Source organism: Rousettus aegyptiacus, unplaced genomic scaffold (genome assembly GCF_014176215.1).
Source record: "Rousettus aegyptiacus isolate mRouAeg1 unplaced genomic scaffold, mRouAeg1.p scaffold_m13_p_3, whole genome shotgun sequence".
In the NCBI taxonomy this organism is placed as follows: domain Eukaryota; kingdom Metazoa; phylum Chordata; class Mammalia; order Chiroptera; family Pteropodidae; genus Rousettus; species Rousettus aegyptiacus.
This window is the reverse complement of record NW_023416306.1, coordinates 139860760-139875459: the sequence shown is the minus strand read 5'-3', so window position 1 is coordinate 139875459 and position 14700 is coordinate 139860760. Positions and strand designations below refer to the sequence as shown.

Genomic DNA, 14700 nt, shown 5'->3' with positions numbered 1-14700 from the left:
ATATCATGAGAGAGCAGATTGGCTGCATCTCTTCCCAACTCCACATTCAATGATACATATTGGTAGCTTGCAGTCAGCCTAGTAAAAGGATTTACACCATAGAAATTGGCACACACTACAAATCAGAGCTTTTCTACGCCCTAGGTAACTGAGTGTTAACATTAGCCAGCTCACCCCTGTGTGAAGAGTTAGGCTGCAGAACCTAGCAAACAAGAATCAATGGAATGAGTTCTGCCTGGCTGCCTCTTCCTTCTCAGAAAGGACAGGGCCACAGCACCAACCTCCAGAGCAGTGACAAGTTCTTGCTGGGTATGCTTGGTGACATTTATAGGGCCTTTGTTCTGAATTTGATGAGAAAGGAAACCAAGGGAGTGATCTTGCATGGCAAATAATGCACACGACAATGCTGAACCACTGCAGACAAATGGGCTTCAAAAGGCAGATTCATCTGCCACAAAATGGATCTTGCTTCAGCAATCAGATTCAAATTACTTGCTCTGCCACTCACCTGGGCATGTAGCAGGTCTTCTAAGGTAGGAGGAGGAAAGAAAGAAGACTAAGCTCATTGTCAGGCTGTCAAGCCCAGTGCTGGGCATTTCACAAGGGTTAATGCATTTGGCCTTCACAAAGCCCTGTGCCTTAGGTATTAGTATATTCACTTTTCAAAGGGGAGGGGAATGAGGGCCCGGGAGGTCAGAACAGCAGCTTGCCTATAGTTACATGGTGCTAAGGATCTGGACATAAATCTGAGTGTGTCTGACTCCGATGTCCACAGTATTACATCACACCACATTGCCAGCAAGCCTTGCTTAATTTATCTGTGGAACTGCAGTAAAAGCAACAGCCACTATACCTCATGGCGAAATTAATGAAAAATCTGTGTTTTTGTAACAACAGCTTTGTGAAGATAAAATTTTCATACCATAAAATTCTCCTTTTAAGGTGTATAAGTCAGTGTTTTTTAGTATATTCACAGAGTTGTGCATCTATTACTGCTATCTAACTCTAGCATGTTTTCACCACCCCTAAAAAGAAAGTCCCCACCCATTAGCAGTCACTCACCGCTGCCTCCTCCCTGCAGCCCCGGGCAGCAGCTAAACACTGACTCTATGGATTTGCCTATTCTGAATAGTTGGTATAAATGGAATCATACACTATGTGGCCTTTTGTGTTCGGCTCCTTTCACTTAGCATAATATTGACAGAACTGTTTTAAAGTTCATGGAGTTCTACAGATGAAACCCACTAAGTCAAAAGGCAAACATATGCAGTTTTCATTTAAATACAAGTAAGCAAAGAAGCACAGAACATGAAGTACTGACATCGACGTGCTTTTCAATTCAATTCTACTATATATATTGAGTGTCTATTGTATGCCAGACATAAAACAGACAAAATCTTTGACCTCACAGAGCCTATATTATCGTAGAAAGAAATAATAATAATAATAATAATAATAATAATAATATTCCAACATATTGGAATATTTGAATTACCATGTATAAAAAAGATTGAGCAGTTTTGGGGGTCATGGATGGTGGAGGAGGCCTTTGAGGAGCCTCCAGAATACATTTCTCATTTCTTTCTCCCCCTCCCTCTCTCCCTCCTTCTCCCTCTCTCACTAAATGCCTCGCTGTGAGCCAGACAGTACTGTCCTAATGCCCTCTGTGTTTCCAGGTGCCTGACAGCAGCGGTACCCCTGGATGTCCATGATACTGTGTACTTCTGAAGGGTAGTGGACATCTTTCTTACCAAGGGTCCTAGACCAGCAGGCAGCAACTCTCCCTCGTTCTATGACAGATCCATCTTCCCCCAGGCCAGGCTCCCTTCCTTTCTGAAATCCTGAGCTCAGAATTAAAAAGGGAAGAGATTCTTCCTCTCCTCATCATTTCTTGCCAGAGCAGTAGTGAAAATGCCATTACCGCAGCCAAGAGGAGCAGTTCCCCGCCCCCACCTCTGCATGCCCCCTCACCCCACCGCCGCGTTTCATGCATTTATCAAAGATCTGCGGGCTTTCTTGCCAAATATTTCAAGGCATAACGTTTGCTTTGGTCTGAAGCTTCCTGGAACCTGAGTTTTCCCCAGCCTCCACATTCTGCAATTTCACAAACAAATCATTGTCTACTTCAACTCTCCAGTTGCTACTATTGCTGTTTCTAAAATACTATTTTTTTAAAGCCTGCATATATTTTTATAAATGTAACTAGAAACTTTCCAAATTTTCCTTCCAGGTAACTTCACCATCTCGAACACCAACAAACTATTAGGTAGGCCATAAGAATTTACACTTATGAGTATGGATGGGGCCTAAAGAAATCTGTTTTCTTCCACCGAAAAATATACTTCTTTTACCACCAGCAATGTATACTGGAGTATATATAACTAATCATGGTTTTTCAATCACTTTTTCTTATTATAAAAGTACTATATGTCATTAGAGAGAAAATGGAAAATCCGGATGAGTAAAAGCAAGTCGCCCCCGCAGTGGGTGGTATCTAAGATGCCCCCAATAATCTTTCTGCCTGGTATTCACATCTTTGCGAAATGTCCTCCCTTTATGTGTGGACTGGACCCAGTGACTCACTTCTAATGGACAGAATGCAGAAAAACTAATGGATATAACTTCCGAGATTTGGTGTGCAAAAACAAGTTAACATAGTAGGCTGAGACTCTTATCCTTAACAAGGTCTGCTTGCAAGCCTGCCCCATCTGGAAACTTGGTTTTGGGGAGGAAAGGTTCCCACAATTCCCTGGTAAGTAGGGCCTAAACTGTTTGTGCAAGCAATATGCCTATGTTGAACATTGGCCTTTCTTCTGGGAATCTGGAATTTTGATACATGCTATGAAGAGGATACCTACATAACCAGCCCCCAGTAAAAACCCTAGGCATTGAGTCTTTAATGAGGGTCCCTGGTAGAAAACAGTTCACACATGCTGTCACCGCTCACTGCTGGAGGGGTTCAGTGCATCTGGCAAGACTCCCTGAAGAGGACTCTTGGAAACTTGTGCCTGGTTTCCTCCAGACTTCACATTACGCACCTTTTCCCTTAGCTGATTTTGCTTTGTATCCATTCACTGTCATAAATGATAGTCTGTATGCCATGACTATATAGAATATGACTATATGCTGAGTCTTGTTAGCCATCTTTGAGAATCATCAAACCTGGGCAGGGGATCCCTGACTTCCCTGACTCAAAACACTATGATTTTTGTCTACAGCCATGCCACCCTGAATGTGTCCAATCTTGGAAACTAAGCAGGATCGGGCCTGGTTAGTATTTGGGTGGGAGACCACCTAGGAAGACCAGGTGCTGTAGGCAATAAAAAAAAACAAAACCAAAACTATGATTTCTCTCATTCTCTCTTCTTTTCTCTTTCTGCTCCTCTACTCTCCTGTTGAGCCTTGAGATGACTAAAGCCCAGCCACCCCCTTGACTATAGTCTTGTGAGAGACCCTGACCAAGAGAACCCTGAGCTAAATTTCTAACCCACAGAAATGGAGAGATGAACAATATATGTTGCTTTAAGTTCTTAAGTTTTAGGATATTTTCTTACACAATAGATAACAAATATACTCTTTACCTGGAGATCGTTATTGTTTATATTTTAGGGTAAGGCTCTTCAAAGGTTTTTCTACACCCACATATATGTAGAATAAGTGTTCTAGTTAAAACTAAATTTAAAAAAAAAAATACTCTGTAAAAAGCAAAGCCATAGGACAGAGGTACAATATTTCCTGTTATTACTTTAAGAAATTCTTGCATTCCACTTTTAGCTGATGTTTCTTTTGAGTCAAACTGCCCTTTGTTCTGGAAAGTAGGGGAAGTAGAGGGGGGAATTTCTCTAATGGCTCTTTGCTCATGCAATCATAAGATGCCATTCTGAAATGGGGAGGTTTCAGACATGAAGTCAAATCACTCAACATAATAATGTAAATGTTATTACCCTCAATGTAGGTGGAATTAATTTCTACAAATTATGTTCCTTTTAGGAAATCGGTTTTCCTCTCTCCAGAGGGATTGGCAAGGGCTCCTAGGAGGGGAGATAAGCTTCAAGATTCTCTAAAATGGGGAGTAGTAAGCTAGTCTCTGCAGAATAGTGACCAGCTGGAAGGAAAGGAGAGAAACAACTAATAAGGGACACAGGAGTGAGAATGACCCAAGCATAAGTTTTCTGGGCGAAAACATATCTAGTATACAATTTTAAGTTTTTCTTTTTTGGCTTTGCCATTCCCATGTATTACACCCAAGCACTCAGGAAAGTTTCATTAAGCATCACGGCTCAGTCTTACCTGTATTCGGGGAACTAAGGAACCAATTGTCCATGTTTCTGCAAACCTTTGTAAGGAAAGAGCCTGAAGGAGCTGGCTTCAAGAGGGCAAGAGGCGACCTGCAAAGGAGTGAAGTGCCAGGCTAAGGTGATGAGCAACAGAGGGAAAGCTTCTGGAAGAATGAACCTCTTGTAATCAAGCTGGATGTAGGCGAGAGCCACAGGATTTGAGTATTAAAGGCAAGTGTAGCCTCTTGAGGTTAGACTTAGCTGGAAAGTCAAAGTTACACATATTTTTTAAATTACAAATTGCAATCAAACTGAAAATACTATTTATAGCCTGCTTAATTCACTTACCAATGTGTTGTTTCTTAAAAGTTTTTTCTACAATGCAATTTGTACAGGCAACTAAGTATTCCATTATAGGGGAAAACAATCATTTATTTTACTAATGTTCTACTACTGAACACAAAGGTCACTTCTAAATTTCCATCACTATTATAAACAATGCTTCAATGAACATCCTTATACTAAATCTCTATCCAAAACTATAATGCTGTCTTTAGAATAAATTGCTAGGAATTTAATAGTTAAAGATATGCACATTTTATGAGTTTTGGATGCATTTTTCAAAATTTCATTTCAGAAAAGTATGTTAATTCAAACTCCTGCCAATAAGAGTTGACAGTGTACTTTGTTCCACCACTTAGCCAAAACTGTACATTATCTTTTTAATTATTTTTACATCATGATACACATGCATGTCCTCATACTTACTTGATTATACTATCTGGTCGAAAATACCTTTTTGTCTGGTTTTTATACGCAGCCCAATATAAACGAGAAACATCCTAAGCAGCCCTCGGGACAACTGAAGCAGGAACGCAACCAACAACCAGTAGTTGTTTGTTACATACTACTCACTTCAGTAGTACGATTATGTGTGGCATCACGAAGTTGCAGTTAATGAGGACCCGCATTTGGGATGGTGGGCCCATAAGATTAAAATTCCTATCACCTACTGACACCAAAGCTGACAGGAAGCTAGTCTTGACATTGTTGTAGTGACGCCATGGCCATGGTGACGCCCTAGCTCGACGTACTACCCACATGTTTGTGGTGATGCTCATGTAACAAAACTACTGCACTGCCAGCAGAGCGAGAGCAAAGGGGAATGATAGAGTGCCTGAGAATAAAGATGGACTCAAACAGGAGATGGGATTGACCCTACCTTGCAGAGAAGAGAAGGCTGCAAAAGGAAGACAGTGGATCATGAGAAGGAGCTCTGACAGAGTTCTTTTGGCTGGAGCCAAAGAACTGAGTGTGTGTAAGGACACATGGGGCATAGGCCCTCCTGGCATAGACGGATATAGTGAAGACAAGGATAATAAAAAGGTCAAAGGCTACATACTATATGATCCGACTACATGACATTCTGGAAAAAGCACATCTATGGAAACAGCCAAAGGATAAGTGGTTGCCAGGGGTTGCAAGGAGAGAGGGATGAATAAATGGAGCACAGAGGCTCTTTAGGGCAGTGAAATTACTCTGTGCAATACTGTAATGGTGGATACATATCATTATACATTTGTCCAAACCCATAGGATGTGCAAGACCAAGAGTGAACCTTCAGATAAACTATGAACTTAGGGTAGTTATGATGTGTCAATGTAGGTGCATCATTTGAACAAACGTACCCCTCTGGTCGGGCAGTGGGTAATAGGGGAGGCTGTTTGTGCATAGTTTAAACTCAATTTTGCTATAAACCTAAAGGTACTCTAAGAAAATAAAATCTTAAAAAAAAAAAAAAAAGTTGGGGCTGTAACTAAAGGGCTTGCAAGCAGTGCTAAGAAACACGAACCTGACTCAAGACCATCGTTCTCCAAGCCTTCGGTCACACACATTTAAAAAAACTCTGTGCACACACCCTCATACAGGTATACAAGTTTATTTACACAAATATCACATTTTTACATATACATTTATTTAAATGTATTATTATAAATACATTTATTTACATATATACTATATTAAGATGTCATACTATATATATAGTTTTTTCATGAAAGGTAACAGGAAAACATAAACTAAAAAGGATGAGATTATAATATTTAAATATCTTGCTGATCGTGATGGCTTCACACTGGAGGAGAACTTCCTCAAAACACCATGTACATTTACCTAACGAAAAACATACGTAAAATTTACATTCAAAGAGTCTTCTTGACAACTTCCAGTTTGTTGAGCTGACTTCTTGCCAAGGCCCCTTAGATTCTCATTGCCGTTTCCTCATAAAGTGGTCGACAAAGGGCTCCCACCAGACCTCGCTGCTTCTTTATGCTGCACCGCTGGCCTCCCCTGCAGATCTCGCAGCAATGTCTGAGCCCCCTGTCCATTTTACGAGGGTTTATTTAGTTAAAACTAGGTAGTAAAGCCTCATCCCTGGGCTCATCTACATTGTGGCCTGAAGAAGAATTTCACTGCCGCACCCTTAGCATGCAGAAACTCCTTCTCGGTCTATCCAGAACCACATGAGACCCAATCGGGGCGCTGGTGTCAGTTCACATAGTTAACATCGATAAGCGTATATAAACAGAAGTTCCAGTGTTCCCTCCCACTACTTGCTGAGAGTACCAGAAAGATAACGACCTTTTTTTTAATGTGTTGAGTTGGAGACACCAGTGATACATCCACAAGGAAAGGTCTAAAAGTGGTAATATGGATCCAGAACAGTATACTGGGTGGAACAGTGTCCCCCCAAAATTTATGTTCATGTAAAACCCCAGAGTGTGACTTTATTTGGAACCAGAGTCTTTTGCGGATGGAATGTGTCAAGTTAAGGTGAGGTCGTTCTGGATTAAGGTGGACCCTGATCCCATGACTGGTGTCCTTACAAGAAGAAAGAAATCGGGACACAGGCACACGGAGAGGAGAGGGTTATGTGAAGACAGAGCTAGAGATTGGAGTGATGTGTCTATAAACCAAGAAACATCAAGGACTCTGGCAACCACAATAAGAATGAGCAAGGAGAGATTTCTTCCCTGGAGCCTTCCAGGAGAGCCTGGGCCTGGCCACGCCTTAATTTCAGATTTCTAGCCTCCATAACTCGTAGAGAATAAGTTTCTGTTGTTTAAAGCTGCCCAGTTGGCAGGTTGGAGGGCAGTGTCATGAAGTCAAAGCAGGAGAATTCTGAAGAGGGATGGCATAGTCAGTGACGGATGCCCCAAAATAGTAAACAAAATTAAAAATGAAATTCTCACAAGGCAGGTGATCAATGAACATTTTTTACCACCACATTCAAAGAAAAGAAACTTTGAACACCAAAAAAGGTCAACTGACCCCACCAACATCAGCTAGAAAGTTATTAGGTCAAAGATACATGAGGTAAAAAAAAAAAAAAAAAAAAAAAAAAGTTCCTAGACAGTATGGAGAAATTCAGATGGAATATATACTAAGCTATGACTTAAAATGATGATCACTGGGAATGCAGGGGGACTTCCACATTCTGCATCGCATATTCTGAATCGTTTGGAATTTTTTCAGTAAGAATTTATTAATTTTAAGCAGAACAAGATAAAGACTAAAACAGGAATAGAATAGAAACCAGTACGTTCAGTATTTCGTTTTACAAGATGACATACCTCTATGTGGGTATGTAGATAAAAAGAGATCGTAAAAGATGCCAAATTGCTATAAGTGTTTGATCTTGGAATTTTTTACTTTTTGTTTCTGTATATGTTGTCCGTGTCTCTTTTGTTTTACTCTTTTAAATTGAGCAAACACAATTTTCTCCAAAAATAAGGTCATTGGCATTAAAGGCTAAGAATAAAGGACTCCTATTCTCTGGTTACTTTCTTCACCTAAGTAAACAGCACCAAATGGACAAACAAGTATAAATTGAAGTTTATCTTTGATATCCTCTGTACTTTTCCTCTGTTAAAACTCTTAATTTACTCCAAAAGCAAGGCTAATGACATAGCTATGTAACACAAGCACATTCTGGATGTTGTCATTCCAACAAAGGTCATCCTAAAATTAAATGACCTCTTACTGTGCAGGGCAGGCAAAAAAACTGTGGAGGCTCTCCTTCTCTTTCTCACGATCCCAATTGGCTCCCTCCCTCCCTACAATCTTTTGAAGTACTTCTTTCCTACCCCCTTGGAACATGAGCTAATATTGTACGAACAACTACGTTTTCTGTACTTTGTTTCATTTTTTTTTTACTGTCAAATATCACATGTACAGAAGTGTTAGTGTCTTGGTTTCTTCAATCATCTTTTAACGATGTCCAATTTTCTTCCCAAAGAAAACTGTGCTTAATCAGAGGCAGTAGTCACATTTTTATTGGTTTTTGGATCTGTTTTCATGAGAGATTGTACAAATATTTTCCAAAGTACCAAGCTTGACAAAGAAAGTCGATGCTGAGTCCGGAGGTTAAGGGGTGGCGCAGGACAACAGAGCAAGGTCTTGTTAGAACCCAAGTTCAGGATGGAGCCTCACCTCTTCTCTGTTATTACTAAAATCACTTTATAATAGTTTAAATGGGTCTATTTTCCTCTAAGGTGCTTTGTTGGGGGGGAAAAAATTAAAAAAACAAACTTCTAATCTTGTGCCACCTCCTTGAAAGAGAAGGACATCATCTCTTGTGATATTCATGCCCAGATGAATAACCTGACTTTAATCAAGAGGAGACATCAGACAAATGCAAACAGCCGGACATTCTACCAGATAACTAGCTAGCATGCTTCAAAAGCGTCAGCCTTAAAAAGATAAATAAAGACGGATGAGAAAGTGTTCTGGGTTTAAGGAAGCTAAAGGATATGATAACTAAATGTACTATGGGATCCTGGATTGAATCTGGAACCAGAAAAAGGACATTAGTGAGAAAATTTGAAAGATTTATTTTGAAATTAAATTGGAATTTAATTCTACAGAATTAATCTGTAGACTAATTACTAGTATCATGTCAACGTTACTCAGCTGGGTTTGATCTTTGGACTATGGTTTCTAAGAGGTTAGTATTTGAAGAAGCTGAGTGAAGGGTATAATAAATCTTTGTACTATTTTTGCAACTTCTTTTGTAAGTCTGATATTATATCAAAGTTAAAAAGTTAGAAAATATATTAACAATATACACATTTATCAGGCGAGGGATGACTGTCTTCCTTTCCCATTTTCCTTTCTTCCTTCTCGCTGGCTGTCTGTTCCCTCAGTTCTCAGAGTCACGTTCTGGTCTGCCAAGCAGGATTCCTGGCCTTGGAACCATCCTCATCCTCTTGCTCATCAAAAGGAATCTTTGCCAGTCCCATTCCTTCAGTCTGACCTGGAGTGCTGGCAGTTAATCAGGGCTTCCAGCTCCCACCTTTGAAAGAACTTTGCCTTTCAGGCAAAGGTGAGAACCTCATGGGAACTTCACACATTTTGTAGAACCAGAGGAGTTAATATTTGAAGAAGGGGTAGTTGGCTCCCTGTTCCGAGCCATACAAAAGACTACAAAAATCAGTTTTCAAGTATAGCCAGAGGGAGAAGTCCTACATCTGGCTATGAATCAGAATCACCTGGGGAGCTTTTAAAACTTCAGCTTCCTAGCTCCAGTACTCAAGGCCACTGAGTCGGAAGCACCCTGAGTGGGCTTACAATTGTGTTTTTACAATTCTCTTAGAGTCTAATCAATAGGTCTATAGGGCTACAATCCACAGGACCAGGACATCTTGGGGATTCCTCAAGACAAAACAAACTCAGAGAAGGGAAGCAAGGAAAACTAGATCTTAATAGATTTCAGCAACTTGCTAAGTCTCCAAGTTAAAGTGTTTTTGTTGTTGTTGTTGGGGTTTGTTTTTTAGTTTGTTTTTTGGGGTTTTTTTTTTTTTTTTTTGGCTTTCATTTTTACTTGCTCAAGTAATTTCTCTAAGAATGAACAAATATGAAGACAAGCTTTAGGGGTCCCTTCCCATCTTCCAAGGGCCGTGCAGAACACGCTAGGGTGGGAGTCATTCCCTCCTCTTCCCAGGGATACTGCCCCACAACCCCACAGTCTTACCAGCACCAGCAACTCCAGCGGGACTCTGTCTTCAGAACTCTCCAGGCCAATAGGAGCAACGGGCTTTACGTCCACATCTCTTCACCTTCAGGAGACCTCAGATGGCCTTTTCAAGGACTCTTTCATCATGCTGAATTTGGGTGACAACACAAGGTGAGCCTGTGGGTTCTGCAGCTCGGCAAAGCTCCAGCAGCTAATTTCCCTGATCATGGGTGCTCGGGCGTTGCACACGGCATAGCGGAAGGGAAAGCAGCCCCTTCCCCGTGGTAGGATACCAGCCTCTCATTGCCCATGCTGCCTGAGGGCTAGGAAGATCACCCACTGCCCTCACCTCCACGTCCTCTTCCCATACGGCCTAGGAGACGCAAGTGGGCAGGCTGGATGGTGGCAGGCCCCATCCTGCTGCGTCCTGATTAGCCTACATGGAGTGTCTTGCCCAGATCTTTAGGACTCAGCGCTTAGCTTCTTTTTTCAGACTTAGTCACCATTCAAGACCATAGCAGAAGTCCCATCCTATAAATAAATGAACGAATGAGTGAGCAAGCTTTGGCAACAGACAAAACTGGGTTCAAATCCTGATTCCTCCACTTGCTACATACCCCATTTAACTTTTCAAACTATATATTGTTACTCCTTCTGTCCTGGCTTCTAGGAAACCCTGAGCCAAATTTATGGCCATCTCTAGCAACTTCACCATGTGGTGTGTATTTCCAGGCAGCTTATTATTCCTTCCATGCTTTGCCTTCACTCTATATCTCTGCATCAAGTTTTTATTGGTTTCCTTTTGAATTGTAAGCACTTTTGTTAACTGCCTCAAATCCTTCAAAGAACAGCAGGGAGCAAAATAAATAAACTTAACTTCTCTGAAACTGTTTCCCCATCTAGAAAAGATGATAATAATCCCTACTTCACAGGGTAGTGGGGTGGTTAGATTAAGTCTGCCTGCATAATGGCCCAGTGGAGGGCCTGCGGCAGTGCAGGGAGGGGCTCTGCAGGTGCTCGGTGCCTCCCCACCAATCTTGCCTCTGTCTGTGCCAAGCCTAAGGCCCTCAAGGACTCAGATCGCATTTCACAGAAAAAAGTCCCGTGCGTATGCATAATTTCCAGTACGGATCTCTCCATTTCATCATGCTGCAAAAACGGTCACAAATCTTACTTCCTCCTGTTTATTGATGGGATCCCCACCCTGTTTTCAATACCACTTAACCTTTCTGCCATCAGCCTATGGGCGCAAGGCCCCAAATTCTTTCCACTGCGGGTCACAAGGTGGAAAGCCCTGTAAAGCACGTGGCCCTGGAATTCTGGAAGCTGGCCCTCATGTGCTTTCTGGAAGGTGCCCAGGTGGAGGGAGAAGGTTGGGAGGAATTTCTGCTTTGGTTTTACTTAATAGCAAATGGGGGCAAAGCTGATGGGGGAAGGGTGGGCAGAAGGAAATGGAGGAAACAGAGTGCAATCTTCAGACCTGTGCCCCCGGCGTAGCTTGGAAGTTGGAAGATTTCTCTGGGTTCCTTTTCTCATAAGGTTGCACAAAGCCTTCAAATGAAAACGTTCCTCCCTCTGCACAGCTCTGAGCTAACAGGCATTGTCCTAAAACACAGTAGCCCAGACATCACCTATGAGGCCCTTCCATCACACCCACCATGTCTATCACCCCAGCTTCAGGAAAAGCCTGAATAAACAGGTGAATCAAGCCTCATCATGACAGGAAAGCTTTATAGGTTTTATAGGTTTTTGTTTCTAAGTCATTAGGCCTGTTTAAGTGGGGAGGGGTAGGATAAATTTTTCTTTCATCTACAAAGGAGCTAAAATCTTTTCCTTTGTTGCTGTGATCTTTCTGACTTGTCATGCTACAAGTACAAACTAGACAAGGCATCAGCGACATGGGGAGCAAGAAACCAGCAAGGCCCTCAAAGACGCCACGCAGCCGGCAGTGGTTTTCCCATATGTCGTCAAGGCCCGTCTGAGCTTCGTGGTTGAAAAACATTTTGCACATTTAAAGAATTATCACTTAATCATGTCAGCAGATTGGGGCTTTATAAATGCGTAGGGTCACATCTAGGCAATCCTAAACCCTCTCAACATGGAAAATAAGCCAAAATACATGTTAGCCCCAAGGAATGGCCAACCAGGGGAAAGCCAGGAGCACACTCAATGTCACTGACAGGAAAAATTCTTAGGCAGAAGTAGGCTGTAACATCAATGGGGGTCCTGGTGACATTATGAAACTTGAGACGGGGCTCCAATGGCTTGTGGAGTCAGCAGAAGGGCCAAGGAGAAATATGGCCTGTCAGTCAAACCCAGCAGGGGGCAGTTTGTCATTGCCTACAGCCACAGGGAGCCCAACATCTGAGGTTTTTAAAAATCACACTCACCTAGGCCTTCTGTTTTGCACATAATTTTTTTAGCGCTTGGCATTTATAAAACCATGAGGCAGTTTAACATCACAATGCCCCCCCTACCCCATCCCCTGCTCTCAAGTGAGGGAAACTCAAATGCCAAAAAGAGCTAGCCACTTTGCTGGGCTTACATCATAACCTCCAAATCAAGGTTCTGTGCCTGGAGTGTGGAAACTTCGGAGTTCTTGGGAAAACCTAGGAACAGTGGAAATAAGCACTGGACAAGCTTACGAGACAGAAAAGAAGGCCTGCAAGAGAGCTGTTGAATCGCATTGAAAGGAAGATGACTAAGGTCCATCTCTCAACTCTAAATCAAACCGAAGTTCACAAAGCCTGTGGTTACAGAATCAGCACATGAATCCTGGGGGAGGGGGGCGATGTACAAGTGCTCCCACTATGAGGGAGAACACCCTGTGGCAAGGGCTCTTAGTTCTGAGCAGGCGGCCGACAGAGCCATAATGGCAAACACTTTCTGGAGCAGCTGAAGCTCAGAATCCCAGAGTCTAGAAACGTGTGCTACCTTTTCAAGACTCTTATGAGCCCACAGGTTATGATTTTAGCTTATGGTTCTTGGCCTTAAAAAAGATGTAAACAAAGAAAAGAGTCTTAAAAAAAAAAAAAAAGGCCACAGCAATAGCCAAAAGATGGAAACAATCCAATCCAAATAGCCACCCACAGATGAACAGATAGACAAACCGTAGTGTATCCATAAAACGGAATATTAGTCAGTCATAGAAAGAAGGGATGCACTGACACATATTGTGCGAATCCATTTATATGAAATATCCAGAATAGGTAAATCCTTAGAGACATTAGCCAGATTAGTGGTTGCCAGGAGCTGGGAGGTGAGGGGCGGAAGGGAGAATGGGGAATGATGGCCTAATGAGTATGGAGCCGCTCTTTGGGGTGACGAAGATCCTTTGGAACTAGATAAAGGTAACAGCTGTACAACACTGTGAATGTACGAATGCCACTGTGCTTTTTTAAATGATTAATTGTGTGAATTTCACCTTAATTTAAAAAAATTATAGCACCACCCAAACGATGCTCTCCACGCACATGTGGCTGCTAGAGCAGATGAGATGAGGGTGGCATGATGGAAGCAGGGGCAATTAAAGCAACCGGCGACCCTGAAATGCGTCGGAGGGCAGGCGCCGAGAAGAGGAAACTCAGCACAAGTTTCCCAGGCTCTGCAGTCCAGAAGAGGGCCCCGTGCTCATCCCATGGAAAGATTTTTAGCAGGTCTGCCCTTGCTGAGGAAGCGCTTGAGAAGACATATTTTTGCCGAAGTCCAGACCCTTTCTTGGCAGCCCAGCCAAAGAAGAGGTGATGCTGGCTGTCAGTCACCTAGAGCAGCTTTGCCAGACAGAGACTGCAATTGTTTAACACCGCTTAAGAAAGAGAGAGACCATGGGGGTGGGGGTGGGGGGCCTTTAGATGAAACTCCAGGCCCCTTCTCAAATTCATGATGGGGGTTGGGAGCACACAGCCCTGCCTGAATTGGACCTCTCCCCATTTAACAGAGCCCACAACTCAGCAGACCAGCCTCCTCCCAGCTCATCCAACACGTCCTCTCTTACTGAGTCAGACACAGGCCATAGTCAAGCGCCCCCTTCTCCCTGTCTATCCCACAACCCATGAGTACTCATGGGAAAGTACCAGACAAGAGTGGTAATGCCCAAAAAGTTAATACAATAAGTTCAAAATAATCACATCTCAGGATGTTTTATGATCTTTACTTGATACTTCTTAACAACTTAAAAAAAAAATTAGGTAGAAAATGTCATGTTCTTGTCTCCTTGGAAGTGAGCTTTCCATTGAAATAAAAAGTTGGAGTAAATAGACTCAGTTACTTTAAGTGAAGAATGTTCCATAAGTACATTTATAGCTCTAAAACAAATTTAATTATTTATAAATTTTGACATCTACATAGTCCCAAAATGTCTAAAATGAATAAACTGACTTTTCTATGTGTTCTCCATTGCCAAGTCTGGGG

At 42.1% G+C, this 14700-nt stretch overlaps 1 pseudogene; it reads left to right on the top strand.

The window, feature by feature from the left end:
- Positions 1-3210: 3210 nt before the first annotated feature.
- On the top strand, positions 3211-3319 carry LOC118600598 (annotated as a pseudogene).
- Positions 3320-14700: the final 11381 nt, after the last annotated feature.